Source organism: Aphelocoma coerulescens, chromosome 1, assembly GCF_041296385.1.
Source record: "Aphelocoma coerulescens isolate FSJ_1873_10779 chromosome 1, UR_Acoe_1.0, whole genome shotgun sequence".
NCBI classification, from domain to species: domain Eukaryota; kingdom Metazoa; phylum Chordata; class Aves; order Passeriformes; family Corvidae; genus Aphelocoma; species Aphelocoma coerulescens.
Window position 1 is genome coordinate 6,061,466 of NC_091013.1, and position 27,241 is coordinate 6,088,706.

At 41.4% G+C, this 27,241-nt stretch overlaps 1 long non-coding RNA gene across 2 annotated transcripts in view; it reads left to right on the forward strand.

The window, feature by feature from the left end:
* LOC138114374 (uncharacterized) overlaps positions 1-22,126 on the forward strand; it is a 92,047-nt gene extending 69,921 nt beyond the window's left edge. For both annotated transcript variants that reach the window (XR_011152628.1, XR_011152611.1), the window contains one exon: positions 22,043-22,126. This is a non-coding gene — a long non-coding RNA (uncharacterized lncRNA). The remainder of the gene's footprint in view (positions 1-22,042) is intronic.
* The last annotated feature ends 5,115 nt before the right edge of the window (positions 22,127-27,241 follow it).

The following is a 27,241-nucleotide window of genomic DNA, read 5'->3' on the forward strand; positions in this document are numbered from 1 at the left end:
TGTTCTTGCTGCTGCTCAGTATTCAGTAATGCCATCACATCCAGCAGCTTGTAGTGCTTTTCCCAGTGTGTCCCTGTGTTCAGCTCCCTCAGACAAACATATTGGGCTCTACAGTCACATGTATTTTGCAATATTCCTCTGCCACTCATTTCCATCAGTGCTGTCTCTGCTGAAATGTTTTGCCACAGGATGAGATGGACAGCATTGTTCAGAGCATTTTCCAAAGGCTCAATAAGACTTTTTGTTTGTGAAGCTGAGGGTTTGTTATATTTCCTGGGAATGAGACAGTTCACATCCTCTTGGAAGAGCAGGAGCAACAGGTCTAAGGAAGAAAGGAGATTAAACATCAGCTACTGGATTGATGGATCACTTTGCTTTACTTCCTTCATAATTTATGGACTAAACCAAAATCTGCCATCGCACTCTTTGACATTTCTGGCAAACATAAAATACAGACCAACAGAAGAACAAAAGTAGCACATACCAGGAATCAGCCCCACAAACCCAACTTTTTTTTACTTTGCTGCCGCAAAACCCTAATTCCCATATTGTTAAAATAATTCCTTCTCTTCCTTCCTACATACAAGCTCAGCCCCCTTGATAGATAGTCCATTCCTTTTTAGTGTCTACTGTCTTTGTGGTAACATTTTTATTTGCTGGATGAAAGGGTAGGAAGCCCACTGGTGATTTTCCATTGCTGTTTATTTTATGCAGAATTTCCTCAGATGCTCCAGCAAAGGGTATCTGGGGATCTTTTCTTCTGTAGTATCCATCATGGAAGGGTCTTGATCTTTGTTACACATACAGTAAATACTCATCATTAGCAACATATCAATGCTTAGTTGTCCTTAAATAATTGTTGTTGCCGCTGGCTGGAAAACAGAATAAATGGGAGGGGAGGCATACTCTGGGCAAGTATTGATTGCTGTTCCAAGATATTGCCAAAAAATGAGATCCACAGAAACTACAGTGAAACATTACAGTACATGTTGGTGAGACACTGTGTTCTGAATTGTTTTCAACTTTGTTGAGAACATTATTGATCTTCTGTATCCAAGGGGACTTGGTTTCCTAAGTATTTTCATTACACCTTCTGGCTCACCTACAAGCACACTAAACCAAGAATACTTTGTCTGGGGAACTAAGTGGTCTCTGGTCTGCCTTGCCCTTGAATTGAATCCGAGTTCTAAGAGACTTCCTCAGCCCCGATGTCGTCAGCAGAGCACAGTGTTATGTTGGAACATGAGGGAAATATTAGATCATGGAAATTAACTAAGTGGAAGGACTCAATCTAATTCCTTCATCCTAGGTTATTGTTTTTTTCAGAGTCATAACAAATTAGGAGGACTATGTAGTGCAGGGGGAAAAAAAGGAAAACACCTTACCCAAAAAACCCCCTAGGAAAAAACCAACAGACCCTGGCTCATGATGTCTTTGCCTTGTGTTCTGATGTGTCCCTACTCTTGTGCCTTTAACATACATCACATATTCTTCAGAATATACTCTCCACTGTTGTGCATGGAGCTGTGGATTACAGATGTTAATAGGATGTGGTAGAAAATAGTTTTAAAATTTCTGGTGTGGAGGATTGTGCTGGATATGGTCATAGGCTGGTGAGATGATCCAGAAGAGGTGCTGAATGTCTGTGATTTTGCTGTTTTGAAAATACACATCCCAGGAGTGGGGCTGATTGAAACAGCTGCAAAAAATTGAGCTTTTATTTTAAGTGTTAACAAGAAATTATAAAGGGCATTCTCTGCAAACTGAGGCTTGTGAACATGTTGCTCACAGTTCTGATACCCTGGCAGTGGCTGCCACATTAGAGAATCCCCGAGCCTGAGGATGGATTGGGGCAGTTTCCCAGCTGCCCTCAGACAGATGGAGGAATGGATGGGTGCCAGACTTCTCTGTGTTTTCTCTACAGGTTTTATGTGACCCAGCAGAGCATTACTGAAACAGCAGGTCCTGTACCACTCATGTAGTAAAAGCTAATGGGTTTGTTGCTGAAATTTTTAGGTTTTCTGTGTGCAGTTGTAAGCATCCCATTTATCTAACAGCTGTGCTATTGTTGTTTATGACCACTGACTTGAATGAGTTACCAGGAGCTGTTCAGAAGGGGCTCTTTGCTGCCTGGGGCTGTTTTCATCTATGCTCTTGTGTCCCTCAAGAAGAGCTGGGCTTTAAAAAGGTGTGACTCAGCACAGTTGTGTCACATCATTTATTATTTTTTCTTGCTGAGAGCCTTGGGTATTACCTCAACACAATTATAAAACAGGGCCCTATTGTGGTTAGCACTGTACATAAATATGCTGAAGGGTAGTCCTGTTATAAATTGAACAGTGCAATGAGAAATACCAGTTAGAGACACTAAAATGAGTGCATAAAAACAAGATAATGTTGCAGCCATCAGTGGTCGGGTTAGTCTGCAACTGCCTCAGCTGAAAACATAGGATTTCTAGCTTGTAAAAGGCTCCCTAAAAAAAACAAACATAAAAGTTACACCATATTTGTGAGTCAAACAGAAGCCAAGATTTTGAGGTGGTGAAGCAATTGAAAGAAAAAATGTTTGCAGAGTGATTAAAATACTAGCAAACCTGGGCTTGCATCTCAGGGTCCTTGCTGCTGAAGAACGAGTCTGTTTCTGTGGCTGGTGGTTGTGCTCCCAGTCCTGTCCTTCTCTGGCACCACACTTTTGGAAACTGCTTCATGGCAGGATTGAGAGTGTGCTGGGCCTCAGACCAGCTGGCTCAGGCAACATGTCCACTGCTCCAGAGAGGATTTCCAGAACCCAGCTTTGGTCCCACTGGAAAGCACTGGATCGCTCAAAGAGATCCCATTAAAATAAAGGTTCCAGAAATTTCCAATCTCTCTGCTGCAAAGTTTGAGCTCAATTAGATCAAGATCTCCAGGACCTTTGGTTTGTCTCCATGTATGACTAACATTCTCTGGGAATCTGGTTCATCTCTCAATGCCAGTGAAGTTTTCTTCCAGGAAAAGTCTGATGAATTGTGGTGGGTTGACTCTGGCTGGATACCAGGTGCCCACCAAAGCCACCCTATCACTCCCATCCTCAGCTTGGCCGGGGAAAGAAAATACAACACAAGGTTCATGGGTTGAGATAAGGACAGGGAGAGAGCACTCACCCATTACTATCATGGGCAGAGCACACTTGATGTGAGAAAATCAGATTAATTTATTACCAATAAAAGCAGAGTAGCATAATGAAAAATAAAAAACATACCTTGAAAAACTTTCCCCCCTCCCTTCCCCTCCTCCTGGGCTCGACTTCACCCCTATTTCTCTACCTCCTACCCCTCAGCAGCACAAGGGGATAGGGAATATGGGCTGTGGTCAGTTCATCACTCATCTCTGCTGCTCCTTCCTCCCCAGGGGGAGCATTCCATACCTTTCCCCTGTTCCAGTGTGGGGTCAAATATAGGGGAAGCTTCCAGCACCTTCTCACAGAAGACACCCCTGTAGGCCCCCTGCTTCCAAAAACCTTGCCACAAAATCCCAATACAAAGAACTATTGATGATTTAGGTTGGAAAAGACCTTGGAGACCATCTAGTCCAGCTTCCCTAAGAGGAACAGGGACACCTTCCAGTAGACCACCTCTAATCATGACAAGTATCTAACCCCTGCCACGAGTCTGATAGGTCTTGTGGCTGAAAAATGCATTTGATTTTAAGGAAGCTTTGAATGGGCAGCAGTGATTCTGCTTTGTATATTTCCATGAGACTTCCACCAAGACTTAAGTACCATCATGGTGGCTGAGAGGAGATCTAATTTTTGAGTCAAGAATGCATTTTCACATCTCTGAATAATATAACACCCTTCCACATTGATCCAAGAACACACAGAACTTCAGAGTAAACACTGTTTTTCCCTGTACTGTGGTTTCCTCCTTCCACCTTCCTTCAGGTTCTCAAGGCACCAGACCTTGCTGCTGCTGCTGCATAAAGCTGTTCACCTGAAGTCATGGCAAGTGATCACAACTGAGTATCTGTCCCATGGATTGTTTTCTTCTCTGATTAAAAACTCAGGCAAATTCTCATTCCCTAATTCCTCAAAGTCTCTCAATCAGGTCTGTGTCCCAGCACACCAGTTCCTCACAAGCAGCCTGGAGTGACACAGAACTGCTCTATGGCACCTTCAGCTGGGGATGCTGCAAAGTGAAGGTGTCATTTAGCAAATCCTTCTGAAGTCACACTTCCTCCCCCCTGAGAATAGAAATAACAGTTTTTCTGTCTCTCAGGGCAGGTTCTGAGCTACAGCAGGTCAGTGGTGTCCAGGCCAAGTGAAGGTTGCATCAAACCATCAGCCCCCACTGGTCCATGTAGGAGCTCCAAGCATGTTGCTACTGCTTATTTTCCCAGGTAGGGAGGTGAACCAAGCATGCAGCAAATACTGTATGGTCATCTCTGCTGCCTCAGAATGAGTATTTAACCTGAGGGAGAAGAAAGCACATAAGAAGATAATGTGGGTGTGTTGGGAGGGGAGGTAATTTTTAAGCCAAAAAATACAGTGTTTGGAAATTACTGTTTGATTCACATGGTTTTCTAGAGCTGGAGATGGATGTGTATTGTTTGAGTCAAGGAAAGTCTTTGGGGAGCCATTCTGAAAATAAAAAATTACATGATTAATATGAGGATTCTCTAATTTCTTGCCCATAAAACTAAAGAATGTGTTTTTCCCTACTTAGCCGTGCACAAGTTTTTGTGTTGAATGGCTGCTTTTGGGAGACTGACAATGCCAAGGGTATAGGCTGGCTACCCTTTCCTCTCCAGCTGATAGATCTGGAGCAGCCCAGTCAAGGAGCATGTTATGAAAACAGTGACAGTTTAAAATTACATGAATCACTGAGAGAAATAATTCATGTCATGACAAAAAGTAGTTTCAGGTAGTTTAGGAAGTGGCACCTATGTTGTAGCCAGCTGCAACTGGATCTTGTCTGTCTCTCAGTTGGGGAATTTCCTTTCAATTGATGCTGTCATTGAAATAGCTGAGACTCTACTCCAGATACCTTGACTTTCTGTTTTCTGCTTATTTTAATGCTGGCTGATTCTTCTGGATTCTCTACTCTCCTTATTAATTATACATTGAAAAAATAACAAAATATTATGAAGCACTGCCCTATCTGTGGAATCCAGCGTATTGGATTTTTTGCCTGGAGTGTCAAGCAAGATTAATTATTCTGATAATAGCAGGATTAATCCATTCATCACATACAGTGAAAAAGGCACTGTTAACATTAGGACTGAGTTATTCTTGGTCTTGAGAGGAGCAAATGGCAGAACTGGCATTTAGAGGGTATTTGTGCCTTTAAAAAGCCACATTCCCCTGTTACCTTCTTGTGCTCCTTGGGCCAGATTCTTGCTGCAGGGCTGGCTGTTACCATGGGGGCAGGAGGCAGCCCTGTGGAGGGCTGTGTAGGTATGAATGTTTGGCAGAACCCTCCAATGTTAGGTATGGTATAATTACCCTGTCATTTAACACAGCAAAACAAAACAAAAAAAAAAAAAAAAAAAAAAAAAAAAAGGAAAAAAAGAGAAAAAAAATAAGGAAGTGATTTTGTTTTTCTCTGATTGCCTTAGTTCCTGCTTTGCTACGGTGAGATTGCCAAGAACGGTTGCACGGCTTTTGAAAGCTAATTTGAGGTCAGACAGTGATTCAAAATCAATTCTTGATTTTTGTCAAGTGGGAGCTGCAGCCGAAGGGTCTGATTTGGGAAGAGGGCGAGCAGCCATGCTGGCATCCTGCCCTTGCTGCCCTTTCCAGCTGCCAGCATCTTCTGTGCCGGCCTCCACGTTCCTGCACTTCCTCTGAACTGATGAAACTCAGGGGCAGGATCCTTTCAGCTCCAACCCCTCATGTTCAAAAACCTTCTTCTATTTTGGTATAGGGAAAGGAAAAGAAAGTTAGATCTCTGGAATGTGCCCTCATTAAAAAGAGGCTGGAAAAGAGGCATTTTTGTGGAAACTGGCCGGCTGCACGACTGGAGCCCGTGTCAGCTTATGCACTTGTAACTGAAACAGCTTTCCAGAAGTCTCTAAATGGATTGCTTTCAGTCGGAACAGTACACAGACATTATAAAACCTGCAATTACTTTTACTGTAGGGCCATAAAATATAGATCTGTTAAAGTCTGGGTGCAGAACACACGGACATCCTACAGTTCCGACCAGCACAGATGAAAGCCTCTTATGGATGATGAAAACAAGGTACTAGAAAATCCATTAGAGGTATTTGTTTCCACTTGCAATGATAGTCTCTGTAACCACATAAAATCAAAGCATCTCTGGGACTTCATTACAAATTTCTTTTATCGATACCGTATGCTGATATAAATAACAGTGTAAGAAAATCTGTGAGAAGAAATTACATTGCATTGTATGATTTAGGGATTTGTGATCAATTATTTAGCATTAATGCATCTCTATCAGAGATGCACTTAATGTTTTCATTGGAGTGGGACCCTGTAGTGCTGGGGACCGTGTGCATATTGAGTGAACAAAAATCTCTGGCCCAGAGTGCTTTGACCATTTAAATTGGGTTAAGGACAGAAGAGTGTAAAATGAGAGTGCAAAAGTGACTAAACTCCTCTCTAGACACCACCACCATTCTGGGACTGAAACTACACTCATATCCAGTACGAGAATGGAAAGACATGTTTGCTTTTGAACTCTAGGAAACAGTAAAGACAGAGACCAAGAGAAACCTGCGATCACTGTGTGTAACAGCTCCTTCCCCGTGCTCTTCAAAGCCCCTCCTTCTCTCACAAACAGAAACAAGACTGGCTGGTGTCTCTTCTGGAAATAAAGAGCTTGGTCCAGAATGGTTTGCAAAGAGAAAGAAGCAAGAACTGCACATTTTTGTGGTAAAAAATGAAACAAGACTTTCTACAAGGGCAGGTAGTGATAGGACAAGGGATAATGGCTCTAAACTGAAACAGGGTAGATTTAGATGAGATATTAGGAAGAAATTCTTTGCTGTGAGGGTGGTGAGACACTGGAGCAGGTTGCCCCAAGAGGATGTGGACTCCCCATCCCTGGAAGTGTTCAAGGCCAGGTTGGATGGGGCTCTGAGCAACCTGGTCTAGTGGAAGGTGCCTTTGCACATGGCAGGGGTTGGAATGAGATGATCTTTAAGGTCTCTTCCAACCCAAACCATTCTAAGATTCTCTGATTCTGTAATTAAGATTGTTGTTGTGCTTTTGACAAGAGTCAAAACCAGCCTTGCTCTTCCTGATCCATCAGGAGGTTTGCATTTGAGTTTGCAGGCCCTATGAACTCAAAATATAAAAAAAGATATATTAATCAAACATGCCAATAAAGTTCAGAGAAAGTAACATGAACCCAAAACAATGATTTCCCCCCCAGCCCGAGCTCTGCTTGCAATATATAATTATCGTGAGCTGGTTGGCAATCCTGCAATAACTAGGCACAACAGCATGAGTTAGGAATGTATCATCAATTTATCATCAATCTTACCTTGTAATTTCTTTGCTTTTATTGGTCTATACAACCTCATCATACATAAATAGTGGTATGCAACTTCGTGAAAATTGTTCAAAGTGAAAAAGCCCACCTTGAAATAATGATAGTAAACACATCAATTTCTAGCATAAATATATAATTTGCATTTTAGAAATCCAAGATTCATGTAACCCCAAATTATAAGAACTGTGACTTGTTGACATAGATGAGCAGATGTGTCTGTGTCACTCACTGGTTCCAAAATAATTTGAAACAATAAATCTGAAACTCAAACTTGTATAATGCCACACTTGCAGGGTGCAGTTCAGATCATGAGGGCAGGGGCCCTAACTATCTAAAGGATGTGAAAATCCAGTTTTTACTCAAGGTGGCTTTGAGAATCTCAGACTGTTTATTCAGCATTATCACCTCCCCGCATTTGTCCCTGTGAAACGGATGTGTCAGGGAAACATGTTCCTGTCCTGAAGGATGTTACTTCTGAATGAAGACAGATTTCCAGCAGTTTTCTTTCAGGATGCATGTGGGGGAGAACAGAGTGACTGTGGTCTTCTGAAGACCTCAAATGGTGAATTCTTTGTCTCTCTCTAAGGCTAAAACCCTTGAGACCTTTTCTAAGGGCTGGGCAGCTGGAGTTGATGCCGTATGCAGGAGCAAACTCTCAGTGCAAACAGCAATGCTTGTTGCTGACCCAGGTCCACAGCCTTCCTGTCAGTCATGGGGGCTGGTTAAATCCAAGACAATCTGGGGCAACTGATCTTTTACCCTTCTTTGGGTCTGAAAGTCTGGATTTGTTGTATCATTCTCATTACTTAAAAGGAGAAGCAGATGTGAGTATTCAAACTAAACAGAGCCTTTAGGGCAGTTGCTACTTGTAATTTGATCTTTAATCAGTGTAATCATGGAAAGGGGCTAAAACCAGAGTGTCTACATTACTGGCATTTATACAGAAAGCAGGGGAACCTACAGGTGGGTGTTGCAGCATTATGTCAGTATTGCCCCTTTTTCTCTTCCATTTCACTGTGGAATGGTACAAAAAATGTGGATCTATCAGTTATGTACCAAAAAGGTACAGATTAAACAAACACACAGCCTGCTGTCCCACATCAGCCTGTCACCATGGTCGCTCTGAACTGTTTGACTGAATGCCACATAGCAAAGCCAAAAAAGCAGGAAAACTTCCTGTCCTCACAGTGGTGACATGATATAACCAATGACCTTGTCTCTAGTATCCCTAAGAAAAACCCTTTTGAGGTTTAGCTGAAGCTCCTGAAAAGATCCATGAACACAGCTTCTGAACCCATCAGGGTTACAGCTTCTATGTGTATATACATATGTACGTAAAAATATTTTAAAATGGAAAAAATCCAATTCAGCTTCCATTCCTGACAAGTAGAGTACATCCACTGGGTTTAATAGGAGAGTAAAATCAGGTCCCAGCTCATGAAAGGGCTTCAGTCTGAGCTTTGAGGAGGTGACACGTACCAGAGTCTTTAATTAGTCATGTCAGCAGAAGCTTTGCTGACTAAGGACTTCCACAGCTCAGCTGGTCTGTAGGGCAGCATCCAAGCTGGATGCTATAGGATGTTGACCTCTCTTGAGAACCCTGTGCAGCCGCCAACCATCTGCAAAACATGCAGAGTAATCATAATAATTCCCTTGGCAGTCTGTTTCAGAGAGGAAAGGGAAAAGAAAGAGTAAAAAAAAAAAAAAGGGAAATTAATTTCAGTTAGGGTTGAAATACTCCTGTGATTATTGCTTTCACATTTTTTAGTTTGGGGCTATATATTAGAACATTTCTACTCTCAGCACCAAATGTTGTAACAAGGTCTTCAGGGCTAGGACAAAAAAGAAAACTCGTTATACTAGTTTGGTACTCTCCCCCATCAACAAAGATAGATCTTGATCCTTAAGAGGAAATGTGTTTTAGAGGTAGTTAACATTATTTATTAGTTGCCACAAATAGCTTTCATATCCAATTGTAGGGATGGCCAACATCCCTGACCTCATGAACAATATAACAAAATCTTCATATGCCTGACAGTTTGTAATCCCAGAATTTAGAATAAGAGGAAGAGAAATGAGTTTATGGTGGTTTTGTTGTTGTTGTTGGGGTTTTTTTGTGGGTTTTTGGTTGTTTTTTTTTTTCTCCCCTGAAGCACTGATCTATAAAATACACCAACACTGCTATACCTGGTGCCCTGAACGCCTCCATTCCTCTGGAAGCACTGGGAAGAGCAGGTGTTGCTTTGCAGAGTGGCTGCCTCTGGCTGGTGACTGCAACACTATCAGGCCAAAACTGTTTTCCATGGAAAGCCTGTTTACACAGGAGAGGTCAGGAGGTGGAAGTGTCCCCATACGGAGGTAAACCTGTGACATTGGGCTGACTTTAAAATAAAGGTACTCTTCAGCAGCTTCGGCTCTGAAATTCGTTGCTTGTACAAATGGGGGAACAGAAAGTAAAATGAGACTATTTTTCATGTACCACACGTAATAACCCTTTAAATACTTTGTGAGCCCTCTAGTGGTGCTGTCCATGCCCTGGAAACCTCCGGGAGCCAGCGGGAGCCAGGCAGCTCTTCGTGTGAGTACCAACGCTGCTCTTAAGGGTGTAGCGTGCACATCTCCTTTATTCTGATTACCTTTTAAAACCCCGGAGGTGAGGGCTTTATTTCTGCTTCCCCTGATAAAAAATTCTTCACAACAGAGGTGTATGGCTCCTACATCCCAAGCAGCGGTGGTGGACAGCTAAGACAGCATCATCCTTAATGTGTCTGCTGCAGGTCTGGTTTTCACCATGCTGTGCTCTCTAGGGTTAAACAGCATAGTAGGGATACAGCAAGAGTTCACCAGAGAGGAAAAATTTGGCTGGAAAATCCTAAACCCATTTCTAAAAGAGCTCATCTATGGGATTTCTGTGCAGTGAAAAGCATCACTCTGCTTTTATTCCAAACACAGTTCGGAGCTCTCCTTTATTTTTTTTTTAGAATTGACCCATAAAGACTACAGGAGGGCACCAATTAGTGAAATAAACCTCTAATCCTCAGTGCAGTGCCTGCTATAGGACTGCTGTTTAACAGCCTCCTTGCTAATCAATTCTCTTCAGTCAGCTAAATGCCTTAGATGCTATGTAAATAAATGCAAGTTTAAGAGTGTTCTACAGCGAGCAGTTAAAGCTATGTTCCTTCTACTCCACCATAAAATCAGCAGGCATGTTAACAGATATCTACTCCACCTTGTAGGAATGACTTTCCTTGTTCATTTGATTGCTGCAGCTTGGGAAAAACAGAAGCAGGGAACAGCAATAAACTGCCTGTTCTTGCGCAGCACCTCAAACATCTGATACCTCAATGGCAGCCAAGGCACGGAACAAAGGTGCATATTTTAGAGTCAAAACACTGCCCACAGTTTAGGTAGCTATTTTAGCTCTTCTGTGATAAATTAAAAGTCAGACTGTCATACTTGGAGCTTTCTGGATAAAATGGCTGCTCCCCGTCACCTTCTTCATGCATAGCATTCCTCCAGAGGAGAGGTTTTGCCTTACAAGTTTAGATGTTTTCTCTTATGAATTGAGATATTAGTGAAACATATAGTAAGTGTAGTTTGAAATGAGACAGTGTGCAAAATCCCATCAAAGACAAATGAAAACCAATCCTATTGAGGATGATGGCAAATCCACATCTTTAATGGAACTAGAATTTCACCCCTAGTGTGTCAGTGAACAACAACTTTTAACTAACAACCTTTTTTTTGAAAAACTGAAAAACTGTGTATTCATCACTTCTCTTCTCTGCTGTCCTGAGGTAAGAGCAGTGATGCTCAGAAAGGGATAATCAAACCCTTAATACTTCCAATAATACATCCCAGTATCCTCCAGCACAGACATGAGTGTGAACAAATGAAACACAGGGACATGGAATTACTTGCCCTGAATTATCCATCAGAACTTTAAATAAAGCACAGGTCCTGTGTGCTCATGGCATTGAGCAGACATTTAAAAGCAAGTAAATAAGATGATGCTGTGTCCTGCAAGTTTCACTGAGTTAACTTACATAGCATTCTTGTCAGACTTCATACTTACATTGAATAACAAATATTAAATAAACAGAGCATTTTATTTGAGTTGAATAACAAATCTTGAATAAACAAAACGTTTTATTTCCGTGTCTAGCATTTTAGAATTTTCAAAATCTCCAACGCTCCATTATCTTGCCTTTGTGGAGAAATGTACCCTTCCTTTTTTTTCAGCATGGATTTTTTAATAATTTCTGATAATGTTGTGATACATATCATTGGCAACTTCAAACACTCACTTTTTTACAGATAAATGATCTTAATTATACAAACTCCGTCTGCCTAGTGGGAAATTATTAACATAGCAACATCTTATACATTAAGAGTAACTAATTTCCACATCTATTATTTATCAATATTTTAGCACGTAGCACAGGTGGTGAGTTTTTCACTGACTAAAATGGTGAATGAACTCAGGTAAATTATACTGACAGACCATATGCACCATGTGCATGACTGCTGAAACCTAAGAATTTCATAAAGCAGAGACAAAGATGCCACCTTTTTTTTTTGCTCTCCAAATGTTACCAGTTTTGGAGGTTGTTTCCTTCTATGCACACAGAGACACAAAATTTTCAGCAACTTTATTATGTATATTTATTAAGTGTGGAAACTGGACCTCTTGACATACAGCACATGCACAGCCATCCTGAAATTATTAGTTTAACTAATAGGCAGTCCAATGATTTCAAAAATACACTTAGAACAGCTAAGGTTGCTTAAAGAGGAATCTTTCTGAATTCAGTAACTGAAAAAGGTGGCAGCAAACCCTGTAAATTCAGATCAGCTCAAACTAGTGGACAAAGAGCTGGTTAGGAAAAAAATGAGAATTGAAAGGAACTCAGTGAGTCCTGGTGAAATTCCACAATAGCAAAATATAACAATTTCTTTGGAGAACATTTGAGAAGGCTTGTTTCTTTAGCTTTATTTGAATTTTAATTTTAGTATGAAATGTTCAGAAATTTTATTCTTGGTTTTCTTAAATTAGCCAGATTCTATCCATTTAAGAAAAACAGTTGGGGCTTTTCCTCTACCTTGCATTAGACTGAAAATATACACACTTAGTATAAAATAGCTTTATAATACATAGCATAATTTCCTGCCAAAGATTTGGGTCTGCTCTTCACTAGGGCTAGTGGTTTGTCATGATAAGTCATACACGTTTCCATGGGGAAAATGCAAGGTGAGCATCATGAGCATGTAGTATAAAACGTGGATAGTTTAATTTAAATACAGATATTCTTTATTTTTAAATACACATAGATATTCTATATTTTAAAATAAACATATTGAAAAATTTAAAAATCCAACAATTTTTTTAACTATGTATTTTTATTTCAGTGGTAGCGATAGCAGAGTGGTGTTATTGCTCCCTCCTAATTTCTGCTGCTTTGGCTGTGCAGAGGGAATTGAGTTCCTAGTTCTGTGGGGTCAGGGGCTCCTACCTGTGGTCCACAGACTCCTGGGCTTACAGATGACTTCTGTGGGGGCTGTCAGGAGGTGAGGCAGCCAGCCCAGATCCTGGGCAGTGGGTCACCCTACCAGCCTTCAGCCCTCTAACAGAGAACTCCAGGGTCTTGATGGACAAGATGAAAATCATTGCTGTTACAGATTTTCACAAAGCAGCCTTGTCCCTAGAGGGTGTAATCACAGAATCATCAAGGTTGGGAGAGACCTGCAAGATCATCCAGTCCTACTGTCAACCCAGCACCCCCATAATCACCCCTAAACCATGTCCCCAGGTGCCACATCCAGATGGTTCTTGAACACTTCCAGAGACTCCACCAGCTTCTTGGGCAATTTATTCCAATACTTGACAAGTGTGTCAGTGAATTTCTTTTCTAGTATCTAATCTGAACCTCCCCTGATGCAACTTCAGGCCATCCCCTCTTGTCCTTTCACTTGGGACATGGCAGAGGAAACAGACCACAGCTCACTACAATCTCCTCTCAGGTAGCTGTAGATGTCTCTGGGCTCCTTCCATGATCCCAGCTGAGATAAAGTATTCTGATATAATTGAGGTAAAGTAATCTCACAACTGAGATAACATAACCACTTGCCCAGAGAAGTGTGTTTCTCTCCACTAATTAATTATTCAACCCTGGTGAATGAACCTCCAGAAACTAAAATTTTCCTCTATGAATTTTGTCCCCTTTTAAGCCCCCTTCCATCCTAAGCACAGGTAGCACAGAACCAGAGGGGGTGAGTTCATACTAACAGCAGCCCTGACAAGTCAGTGCTCACCTTCCACTGAAAAGAAAGGGCCTGCTCCATCTCCCCTGCCCTTTCTCCCCAGCTGCAGGCACCCTTCTCCCTCCTAATATTGGCTTTGGAAATAGTGTGGCCTTAGGGCGAGCCCACTCACTTGACAGGTTGACATATCTGGCAGTAAATTGTTCTTTTACTTGCATATTTATTTATGTGCAGTGTTGGATTTCCACCAGGTCAATTCTCTGAATTGATTTGCCCCAGGGCTATCTGATCACCAGAACCATCCCAAGGGAATGCAGCAGGACCGTGTGGCTGGGGGAGGAGAGAAGGTGAGGGGCAGGGTCTCCTCTCTTCTCCTTGGCAGGACTCAGCAAGATGTGAAACCATAACCAGAAGATGAAGCTCACTGGCAGCTCCATGTCCTGACTGCCCCCATCACATGCTCCTCTCCTGTCCTTGCACCAGCCCCAGGGGCTGCAGGACCTGCCTTTGCCAAAAGCCTGATGCTTCCTCGCAGTCCTTGTTTTTACCTGCACTGGCAGAAATGCATTTCAGTACTCTGCAGGCAGGCAAGATCCCACCCACCCTGCTGGGAGGGAGCAGGCAGGGCAGGGACATGGGACCACAGCATATAGAGAGGACACAGATGGCTGGAGATACTTCGGAAGGGCCTCTGAGATATTCAGAGGAAACCACGAGCTCTAGCTGTGGGATTGGCATCCTTGAGAGCCCCTCTGAACATGTTCACGGTGTCCCTCTTCCCACATCACTCAGCACATCTTTCTCCTCTTAAGAAACAAATGTCTCCTTATGGCACGAGCTGTGGATTGATTTAAAAACACATGAAGCCAGCTGAAAACAAAATTCATGTGACAGCTATCACAAAAGTGCAGCTCTAACAGTGATGGCTGCCTGGATGTCGAAACAGTGCTGAAAGAGAGTCCGACTCACTGCAGTGGCAGTCGTCAAACCCTGGCATGATGGGAGGTATCCTTCCTGTTCACACAGCCATCCCAGGAGCCAGAACTGTCTTTCTGCATCTGCCTTATAAAAACTTGCTTCTTGAGCTGCACGTATCAATTCAGTTTTGTTTCCTTCTGGATGATGAGCAAATGCGAGCATTTGAGTTTATCAAGCCACAGCTGTGAGATACCTTTGACAGGGAATCTGCAAACCCAAATCCCCCAGTCTGATGAATATTCTCAAAACTAAGCACATTCAAGCTTCTGTGCTCTGGATATCACACAGGCTTACACAAGATGTGAGGGACTGGCAAAACAGAGCAGCGAGCTTAATTATGAAACAAAAAGCAGCTATGAGAGCAACTGTGCAGTAACTAAGGGTACCCAAAATCCAGAGATTAACTCTGTCTTCTTGAGATACGAAGGACTGGCTGTTAGAGACCTGGTTTATCACTGTGTTAAACCAATTTTATGTTGGTATAAAAACAGGATGATAGAGCTCTGCTGAACAGCCCTAAGTATGCACCCCCTCTGTTCTGTTGTACACTCTCCCAGACATAAAACCAGCTAATGATTGAGAAAATCAAGGAAAAACCTACTAAAAATGAAATGTTAGAAACGACAGGTGTGGGAGAAGAGAATCATTACACTCCTTGATCAATGCACTTCTACTGAAATGATTTGGCCTGAGGGGCAATGGAAATTTATTGGAAAGATAACATTCAGCAAGATAAAGACCTCTTGCAAAGCAGGATTAAAATATCTTTGATGAGTCATTAAACCAGGCTGAAAGTTTCTTAAAGACTCCAGAGTTAAACACACACCTTGTATGTTTGACCATTACCATCTTACCATGTTATTTAATGCCTGCAACCTTTTGAACCCTGTTCTGTTATTACTGAGCTTGTTGTACAGTACTTTATTGGTTTAGGAGACGCTTTGATTCACAGTGACTTATTCACAGCATAATTCTATTCAAGAGAAACAAGCATGTGACTCTCTCTACAACAGCAGCACATTCCGAGTGGATAGTATGGCACACATTGCAAAATCTATATTCTTCACAAAGCATGTGTTAGTGCCATGAGAATTCATATTTCTTCTTTTAAGCTACACGAGTCTTTCTCAAGTGTAAAAGGCCTTAGGAAGTGCACTTGAAAACACTCTGAAGTTCAGGAAATGCCAAGGAGCCTCATTTCTACGGGTGTTTATTTGCACAGGAACGTCAATATGCAGAATGACTGCTGGGCTAGAACAATGCAGGAAAAGAATTTTCAGAAAGGGGGCCAGCGTGGCTGGGATAAGCATATTGTGTAAAAAGTACACCTTGCATGGTAGCAGGGCTTTCACATAATGGTTCCATTTAATTCCATCTATGATCAGTTAATTTTAGCTATTTAAAATATTGCAAATGTATTCCTTATGAGATTGTTACACAAAATTATTTGGCTTGAAATAATTCGGTAGTAATCAGTGGCAATGGTACTTTTACAGTAAATGTACATTAAGTTTATGAGTGACTACACAATAGGACATAAAAATATCTATTTGGAATTTCCAAGTTTTATGGGCTTTCTCCAGAAAAAAAAAAAACCACCAAACCTTCTGAGAAGCCTATTTATCCAAGTAGATATCTATATACACTCCTTTACTGTAAGCGAAAGCAAACTTGTGTCCTCTGTAATGTTTACTTTGATTAACTATAGATGGTTTGCCCTCTGATTGCTGCTAATGTTCTGTGGAACCATTTGTTTTCCCACAGAGTTAAGGTCATTAAAGGAGGAGGTATTGCCTTCTTTTTAGGATGAGTTAATTTTAAAAGCATTTTTGTTTAAAAGGAGATTAAAAAAATCCTGAAGAAACAGAGATTGCCCAGCCTCTCACCTGTCCACTTTAGGAGTGTGCATGAGCAGACACGTGGGACATGGACCTTATTAAGGAATAAGGGAGAATATTTTTGTGAGGAGCACTCTGTTAGGTTATTGGCAACAAATCACTTGTCCCTCAGGACATGCAGCACTTGCATGTCTACTGGCAAAACCTGGAGGGAACCTGTTCTAAGTTTACCTTCTATTTATTCTGAAAGGTTTTAATAAAGACTTAATTGTAAAAGCGCTTCCAAGGAGCGACTTGAAAGTGAAAGTATCCCTGTGCAGGGAAAATAATGGTTCTGCTGCATAGTTCAGAATCTTTGGGATTAAGGATGTGGCCAGTGGAATTTATGAAAAGTAGTGTAAATAAATACATCAAGATGGATCATTCAGAGGTTGTTTCTCATAACTGCTCTTTCCCCTCCTTTTGTGTTATTTATTCTTCTCTGTTGTGCAGCCCTGACTGTTTCCTTTGGGAGCTGGGGTCTGGCTGCTGGGTCCCCACAGTCAGGATGGGCTGGTCCCACCTCGATGTGCTAAGAGGGCTTCAGCCTCCAAACACACCTCCTCAGGAGAAAGCAAACAAAGAAAGGCTCAGGTTTCCTTGTCGGTGTTCAGAGACGCTGTACCTGTTGTGGGTGGGGGCTTCACCACCCTACAACATGCTGGTGATCTCTCCTTTGCTTTCTGTGGAGGAGTTTGTTGACAATGGACTTTTTTCCATCTGAAAAATGGAAGCAGTTTTGCTGTTCATCTTCACCGCTGGAGGTTTTCAATGGCAGGTGTGCTGCAGCAGCTCTGGAGAGCTTGAGGAGCCCACTGCTCTCATACCACAAAGCCAGAGAAAGGCACGTGGGCTTGAAGAGCCTTTTGAGAGACACTTGAACCTGAACTTGTCTGCTTCTGTGCCTGTTGTGAATGAAAGCAAAGAGCCAATCTGCCCTAACCAAGCTCATGTTGCAGTAAAGGGAATTTAAATCCTAAGTGTTTTGCTTCAAGGCTATACAAACACCTCTATTTGGTCAGTGGCCTGTCTTTTTATTCCAGCACTGTTGTAGGAATGTAAATTAGGACCAACAAGGAACAAAATGGTTTCTGTTCCTAAGTCGATGCTTAAGTTACAGCCATCAGATACAAGTTTTAATTATCATTGAGGTAATTGAATACTAACATTTTTTTCTTTTGTTTCTGGCGGAAATTATCTCATTTTACACCTTCATGGTCACTGCTTGTTTTCAGGGACAGATTTTCTGCAACCCCTCACACCGATTTAAAAAACCATCTGAAATTACTAGCACCATAATTTGGACTGAAACTAGGAACAGCTCTCCTTAATAATTGCAGATATGATGAGTAACTAATTTATGTTGGGTTTTTATCAACATGAGTTTTACAAAAAGCAAACAAACAAAAACAGGTCAGCACCCCCACATTTGCTTTTTGCCCAACCTGTCCCTTCCCCTCCTGGTTTCTGTGAGCTGTGGCCACACAATGGGAAAGGTGTGGGCTGAGCATGTCTGTCCATCAGGTGTTGCTGCATCTCTCCAGTGTAACGTGGGGGTGAACCACACTGGATCTCATCCACCTTATCCTCTCCTCCCCTCTGCCACATCCTCAAGCACTGTCCTGACAGCAGCTCCCAAGGGTGTGGAAACTGAGCTGACAAAGTCAGAGGACCCAGTGGATGGGAGCCCACAGCACTGAGTGTGTTGTGAAGTTACAAGGAGCCAACACAGAAAAGTTTGGCCCCAAATCCTCCTCCCAAGTGTGTCTACTGGGCAAAGATCCATTCTCTTATTTCAAGATACTGCAGAAGTACTCCAAGAATTAAAAACTATTATTTTTTTAAAAAAAGTATATTTGGGGGAGCTGCAAGCTTTACTTTTTTAGACATAATTGTCTAAAACTCCAGATGTTTCATATTTAAATCACTTACCATGAACTTGGAGGTGTGATGCTGCACTCAGGCCGGTCTCAAGGTTTAGAGGCTTAGGACCATCTAATATACCATCCATATGTTGTCACTCTTTCCTTTAAATGATGATTCAGACATTAAAATTTTCACTTTTATGATTTGTCTTTCAATGTGTTTTACATTAATATTAACATACAAATAAACCCAAAAAAGTTATTAGGTATATGAATGTATCATTAATACAAGTTGTTGAATGATTAGGTAAGATAAGAGTGCTTTTTCTCCTCCCTTGCATTTCCATGGAATGAGAAACTGCAATATTCCTGAAAACCCCCTTTAAAATGCTGCTTCACAATCACTGACTAGAAAGATCAGAACATTTCCTGAAATAATGTGGTTTGCATAAGGTCACAGTAGAGATCAGAGGAAAGAATTGCACCATGTCCCAGTTAAAATATGTATTTTAACCACTGAATTTGCTCTTTTGTAATTTTGAATCTTTCCCCCAAATAAGCATAATCAAGATACCTCCACATATTTTATTGTGCATATCTGTATTTATATACATACCCACACATATATAGCAAATGCAAAGATTTTGTTTGTACCACATGCAACTGCAAAAGCAAAGTTACTTCAGAAAAATAACCAGTAATAAAATGCTGTAATTTTTCTTAGGAAGAGAAGATAGTGTGAATGAAGATTAGATTTATAAAAACAAAAATTCACCTGGAAAACTCTTCTACAGTAAGCAGAGCTACTGTTCTTTATCACAGTGTGGTCAGACAGTCACCTGCAGTGTGGCAGCTGTCCCTGAACACCACTGAGTTCTGCATGCCCATGGCTCTTCACTCTTCTCATAATTGCTAACTGAAATTTATAGGAAGGCAAATTAAATAAAATAAAGAGAATATCAGAGTATCAGTTGTAACAGAGCATTGGAAACCATAGAGCCAAAATATGTCGTCTGGCTGATGGTGCATCCAAAGTTCATCTGTGAAGTTGAAAGGGGCCGCAGGGAAGGCATCGAATACACCTGAGAGATAACAGTGTAAATCAGGCTTTGTGGTAATCAAGGTATGTGTGGTGAAAACAGAGGGCAGATGCATGTTTAGATTAGTGCGTTGTGCTAGACATGATAGGTGCTGAAACTTCAAGAATTGATTGCCAAATTTGTTGTTATTCCCATTCTGGGCAGAGAGTTTGGAGTAGGAGAAGAGTCATTAGCAGCACCTCTCTCAACAGGTACCAATGCAATGATTAATGAAACACCTGAAAACATGCTGTGCAGCCCTCTGGAGAACTGGATGCTGACATGGCCCTATAATTTTCTCTTACATTTTGTCTTTTACCTCCTGATCTCCTAAAATGATATTTTTCCACCTTCTTTTGTCCTAACCCCTGATTTTGGAGACTAAAATGAAACATATGACACAGCCTTCAGTTCACAGTGTCAATAGGAATATTCACCTGCTGAGAGTTAATCACACACCAAAGAGGCATTTTAAATGGCCATTTTAACCCTGCAACACTCTGGCATGTACCAAAGAAAACTGTACTGGCAGGGATCAGTGTTATTCCCAATGTTGTCTCCCCAGCTGTGTTTATGGTAAGAACCTGTGCTTTTAATTTATCATAGTTCCCTCCTGAAGCCTGGCGTTGTCATGTAAAGCCAAACTGAGCAGATGTTGTTATGACAATGATTATTAACATTATTATTATTGATGTTTATAAATTAAAGCCTTTAGGGGGAGTAGTCACCTGCCTGTTTTAGTTCCATGGAACTAACAGGACAACTGAGGTCCCCATGCTTGTTTAAAGGCTTTTTTAAATAGAGATGAACCTGAACATGTGTTTAATTGCTTCACGAGAAGTATGCAAAGTCTCATTTTCTTCATGGGACAAACCCCCCCTTTATTCCTTCCAGCCAGACCACACAGGCATAAATCATGCTGAACAGCCAAAGAAGCCTGTCCCTGCAAAAATTCCCGGATTGATCAAACTTAACACCTAATTACAGAGCTGGTGAACCTACTTACACTGAAGGCGGTTTGAAAGGCTGCCTGAAACATCATGGGTTGAGATGCCTTTGTCGGGAGCATTGTGCTGTGATGTGCAACGTGGGTAGATTCCTGTGGGATGTTGACAGTTTGTGGGAAATGCATGTAGGAGGAACTGGGTTACAAAGACCAGGGGGTTTAAATTTTTTTCTCTCTCTCTCTTTCATTGTACTGCATGTGGGTTTGGTTTGTTTTGTTGGCTTTTTAAGGTATGGGAAAGGAAGAGCTTCTGGTTTTGGAAAAATCTGGCCACTACATGCAGCGTGTGATGAGCCACTCATTCCTGAAGGTTCGGTACTACACCGCTCCTGCCCTCCCAAAAGGATGCTGGTTGATGCTCCTGAAAGCTCTAGTGTTCTTTCTGCTCATGGCATTTATATCGAGTGTTAATCAGTTGTTAAGCTATGGATTTATGTAATAAATTAATTAGCTCTGCAACGTTTCCTCCACTCTCTGCCTGCCAGTCTGTCTCCGCTGGGACTTGTTCGTTTTTTCCCAAACAGTTACAAATACCTCTCAGTATTATTGTTTGCTTTTAAATAATTCGTCAGGCTAATATTTTTTTCCATTTTCACACCAGAAGTGCATTTTCTCCTGTGTGTTACCCCGGCCTGAGACACAGGGCAGGCATGATTTGGGTCTGCATTGGCAGTGGGTTTAACATACAGAGGTTAAAGTTCATTGGCTTACAGCAGTGCAAGGATAGGGGAGAGGCTTTGCTGTTGGAACAGGATGAATCTTACCTTCATGAACAGGGCATAAGATATCCAAAGTCATAATGCCACCAGTTACAGAAAAACCATTTTCATGGCAACCTCCCTCCCATGCTTTCTCTTCCCTGTCCTGAATGTATGCTGGAATTGGCATACGATATCAGAGCAGGATCTGTTTAATCTAGAGATGTGTTTACAACTTTGTGAAAAATATTTCTTGAACTTTTTGAATTTGCATATTCTAGTTTTCTTTATATGCATTCAGTCCATTTTAATTCTGCTAGAAGAAAGAATTACAGAGAATAATTTTGTATTGGTGTTGTGAGAAAAAATGCAGTCTTTTATCACTCCTTATGGATTTTTATCATGTAATGTTTCCACTTTTTTTGAATGAGAGAAACACTGAATAGGAGCACAGGATATTTCATTTGTATCAAAGTCATCATATTGAAACCTCTAATATATTCCCTCTTATTTTGTCTTTAAATTAAATGGACCTAATCCTTTTTATCTTTTCACATAGAAAATTCTTCATTCCTCTATTTATTTTAATTATTTTTTATCTGAATCCCCTCTGTTGCTGTATTATCTCCTCTAAAAGCACTGACCAAAACTGAACACAGTGTCCCTGTTGGCAGTGCATTATTCATGTACCTATCACATTATACTGTTTATAATGTTTTCCATTCTGTGTCTTACGCCTCATAATATACAATTTGTCATTTGTCATTTTTTTCCCACAGATTCCACACTCTACAGAAGCTTTCCTGCAGAGCTGTTGTCAGGAGTGAACCAACCCTTTTCCAGAGTGTAGCAGTTTAAAGTCAATAAAGTGTCTGTGACTTTCCAAATTCTTCTTACTAATTGTTATTTCTTCTCACTTATCAGCATGTACTTGGCTGCCATTCACCTGGCCTTGTTAGGGTTGTCACCATGTCTAAAATTTCTTCAATTTTAGCCAATAATGTGTTCAGTTCTGGGCCCCTCACGACAAGAAAGATGCTGAGGCTCTGGAGTGTGTAAAGAGAAGGGCAACAGCTGGGGAAGGGGATGGAGCACCAATCTCATGATCAGCGGCTGAGGGAGCTGGGGGTGTTTAGCCTGGAGAAAAGGAGGCTTGGGGGGGACCTTATCACTCTCTAAAACTCCCTGACAGGAGGTTTTGACCAGGTGGGGATCAGTCTCTTCTCCCAAGTAGAAAATTATAGGACAAGAGAAGGAAGTCCCCCTCAAGGGGAGGTTTACATTGAATATTAGGAAAATGTCTTCACAGAAACAGCTGTCAAGCACTGAAACAGGCTGCCCAGGGAAGTGGTGGAATTAGCAACCCTGGAGGTATTTAAAAGACCAGTAATTTGTCTTCTATATATTAATTCTTATATATTAAAGTGTAGATGTGGCATTGAGGGACATGGTTTAGTGGTGGATCTGGCAGTGCTGGGTTAACAGTTGAACCCGATGATCTCCAATACCTTTTCCAGCTGAAATGACTTTGATCCCCTGTGTGTGTGCTCTGCAGATGCTCTCACATAAGCACACATCCCTTTCTCGTGTTCATTCCCATCAGTAGCTCTGCTAGAAGACACCCCAGCTCAGTTTCTGCTGGGCCATCTGGGCTCTTTGTTCTTACTCTGCATCTCACGCCTCTGTGCTGTGCTCCAGTTGTCAGCACAGAGCTGGCACTGGGGCTGGTGCAGACACATCTGAGCTGCCTCTGAACTGGCTGGCCCAGGTGGAGCTGGCAGCAGTGTGGGAGGCTGAGAGCTCTCCCTGAGGTAGCTGTGATGATCTCTGTGCTGATACACCTACCCTCCTGCAGCACGGGAGCTACACCGGCAAAAAATGACTCACGTAAAGCTCCTCAGCCTCCAACTGCACCTCTGAGTGGAACCTGTGCATGGCCTTCATATTTCAGCCATGAGGAGGGTTTCTCCAGCATCCTGGGCTCCCATGTGTTGAACAGTCTTTCTGGGAAAAAAACCTCACTTTATCAGAGGCTTTTGGATAGTTCTAGTGCATAATATCCGCTGAGGTAACTCCACTGATTCTAGATTCTTTTAGGCCTCCATCTAGCAAAACTCATAATCCTTTGCTTAATATTAAGCTACCATCAGTGGGATTTTTCCCATGCTCACATGCAAATGAGTGCTCCTATGTCGAACTCAGTGGCCTCTTTCCTTTTGAGTACTTGGCTGAAGAAACAATCTGTTTTATGAGATACAATCTTTACACTGTAATTTCTAAAAAGTTCATCTCTGTAGCCTGCAAGCAGGTTCTGTGGTGCTGTGCTAGAAAGGCTGCTCACTGATAGCGGGAAATGTTGGCTGCACTACCTTTCTGAACTCAGGCCAAAAGAGCATTCAGATTAAGCAATAATTTAAGCAACATCATGAGGAATGGGGAGAGCACATGGCCAGTTAGTCACCAGAGGTACAGACGCACGCAGAAAGTAAATCCCCAATCTGTTATAATAATGCACTTAGTTACTGGAAATGCAATATGAGCCTACTTTCATGAGCAAGGATGAAAGAACTTGTTTAACCTTTGTACAGCTTTTTCCACCCACACACACCAGTGACATCAGATGCTTTGTATAGGTAAAAAACAAGTCAGCATTTGGGAGACTCCTGAACACGAGACAGTGATAACCTCTAAAAGGCATTTAACACACCTGTGGTGGGTCACTTGAAACTTCTTGCTACTTATTCCTGGATCCTAATGACTCTGACAGAAAACCCTTCAGCCCTGTGCATAAAGCACTGGATGTGAAGCACTTACTGGAAGGTATTTTATGTTTTGCATGCAGTATAAAGTAGGGCTTTTGCATTTAAATTGGGGGACAGTTTATTTTCCAATATCCTGCAGATGGAATCACTGGCACTGAAGAGGGATTTTCACAAGGCCAGCCATCAGCTGGCCTTTAAGTAAGAGCATAAAGCCTGGGAACGGATGTTTGAGTGAGTGCTGCTGAGCCAGCTGACCAGGGCACGGGCTGGAAGTGTCTGGCTCTGTGCAGCACCTGGGTGGATTTCAGTCCACTTCAGTGTCACCTAAAAAGTCCTGTGGGCTTCTGAAGTTCAAGATTTCCTGAGCAACTCCATGCTAATCATTGTGTTACTTTCAAAACAGGTTGGGGCTTAGTTCCTGTGTGTACCAACATGTGACAAGAAAGGATTTGGTTTTAATTGATGGTTTTGATTTTTTTGAACAATCTGATTCCTTTTTCCATCCTGCTCTCCTACCACCTCCCAAAAATGCTTGATAAATAAACTCTGAAGTCTTGAGAAGTAGCATGTGTTGGTGAAGGGAGAAGGTGGGGGTGGCAGAGGTGGTTGAAGGAGCTCAGTTTGTCAACACAACAGCCAGGAAGCAAGTTATTTATAAGGCTTGTGGTGGAGAGGGGGGCAGCCCACATGTTTTTAAAAAAGGGCTTAACTAATCTCATGGTACAGCTAATTCTGGTATTTGTAAATACATTTCACTCTGTCTTGGTGGACAGCGGAAGAGCCAAAAGGGGATCACAATTCAGGACATGACAAATCCATCTCTACACCCAGGTGCTGCCCCGGGCAGGTGCCCAGCCTTCTCTGGGCTGCAGTGATGCCCCTGACAAGGACTTTGCTGTCCCTAGGCAAAGTATGAATGGAGGTACATGGGAACTGATGCTTTCTTGGAACTCAAAAATCCTTTATTTGAATCATGGCTCTGATAATGTTCAGCCTAAAATCTGAACACATTCTTAACCACAGAATGTCTGCTTTTCAGCAGGGTTTCATGACTCTGTGAAAGAGGAAGTTGACTCTGAGATGCATATGACCATGAGACTGAACTTGGCTGGACTGACATCAAAAGAAGTGAATTTTTGACACACAAAGATTTTTAAATCCACTGATTCAGTACAGTCACACTTAGATTTATTTTTTTTCTGTGTAGAGCATATAGTGAGTTATTCTTGTGGGTTGAACCATGCTCTAAGTCCCATGATGGAGGCATGACACGGACCTGACACTGCTGCTACATTCCTCAGTTCAACAGCCATGTGAAGGCTGTATTCTCCTCAGCGAAAAAAGGTCCAAAAAATAGCTTAATCTCGAGAGGGACAGTCTGCAATTTAATGCTTGGCCAGGCAAACTCAAACCACATGTGTATGTCTTTCTATATATATGTACATGAATATATATGCATGTGTGTATATATATATATATGCACAGATATAAATATACCTATATGTATATAAAAAACAGTATTGCAGTACTAAATACAGTTTTATTTTAATTTCACTTTCTTATAGTAAAAAACTAAATCACAAAAGTCCATCTCCATTTTTTCCTTAAAGAGCAGTAAAAGACATAAACATGTGACATACCAGATATGCAAGTGTTTGTACTTTATTTTTGCACTTTGAAAAGTATATTTTAAAATAATAATAATAATAATAATAATAATAATAATAATAATAATAATAATAGATAAAAAGCCATGCTCAAGTCTTCCTTGTTAAAGAAAAGGAAAGAAGAGAGAAGCTACAATAGGTGTTGCTGTAGAAACTAAACCATTTACTGGTTAGAAAACTAAAATCACTTTAGGGCATGTCCTGCACTTCATCCTCTGGGTGTGATCCCACTGGGATCCTGCAGAACTCTGGAAGTGCAGCAGTCAGAGCTCCAGCTGGGGACATGCCATCACCATCAGGAACCTCACAGGTGCCGTGGAGGGACATTTCTGGGTGAAATTCTGGCCCTGTTGACGTTGGCAGGTGTTTTGCAACTGGATGCAAAGGAAACAGAATTTAATCCTCCTTCTCCAGAAGAGAAGTCGGGAACCAAAATTAATACCCAGGTACAAAACTGTGGGAATTTTATACTTTTGGATATCAGGGGACATGCTCTTGGTCTGGAAGGTCACAGGATGAACCAGGAATGGAAGCAATAGAAGAAAATTCAGTGGCAATTTCACTGCTTTCCTGGTGTTCCAGAGAGGTAGGAAATTAGAATTAGTTATAATTTAAATATACCTTACTGGCAAGATTTACCAGAACTTTCCCACACCTGATATTGAAAGTATGTATCTGACAACTTTTACTCAAAACAAAACAAAAGACATCCAAGAGCAAACTTGGAAAGCTACATTTTGAAAACAAAGTTTTAAAAGAAACAAACATCTGGAAAAGATCTTTTAGAGGACACTTTGGTGCCCTAAAATGCAGGACACTCTGTGCCCTTCCAATACTGCATAAAAATGATGGAATTTGCTGCACCCCAATATCATCGTGAAGGGTCTTCCTTCCTAGCCAGCAGAACATGACACTGGAAGGACACTAAAAGGAGCACTTACTTAAAAATTACAATTCCTATTTAGCCTGTGAAGTCTTACAAATAGGGGAAGACTAAATGGAATTCCTATATATATATATATATATATATACACACACACATATATAAACACACACATATATATATATACACACACATATATATATTAAAACAGATATTTTAGCAATCTGTGTCACTTCTCAGGCCAATTAGAACAGAAATATATTTAGGGATGCATAAAAAATTCTATTTCCATTTAAGTAATAAAAATGTTCAGTAAAAACTTCCATTTCAGTCTTTGGTTTTATTTTTAGTCTAATATTTATATTCCTGCACAGATACAAAGCATCAGCAAAAGCTGCCCTGGCCCTACAAAATACAAAAATTGTCTATAGTCATTTGCAAATGTGTCTGAGCCCAGCATTCCTCACTGCAGAGTTTGCTGAATGTAACCTAGTGCTGCTCTTCCCAGAGGATCATATATAATGTTTTCACTGGAAGTACAGGAGGCTTCTTGACTTTAAGACTCCCCCACATTCATATGAGGCTAATCTCTGTTCTATATTCTTGTGTTACTTAAAATAAGTGAAAGCAAGCAACATCCGAGTTCCCAACTATGATTTCTGGCTG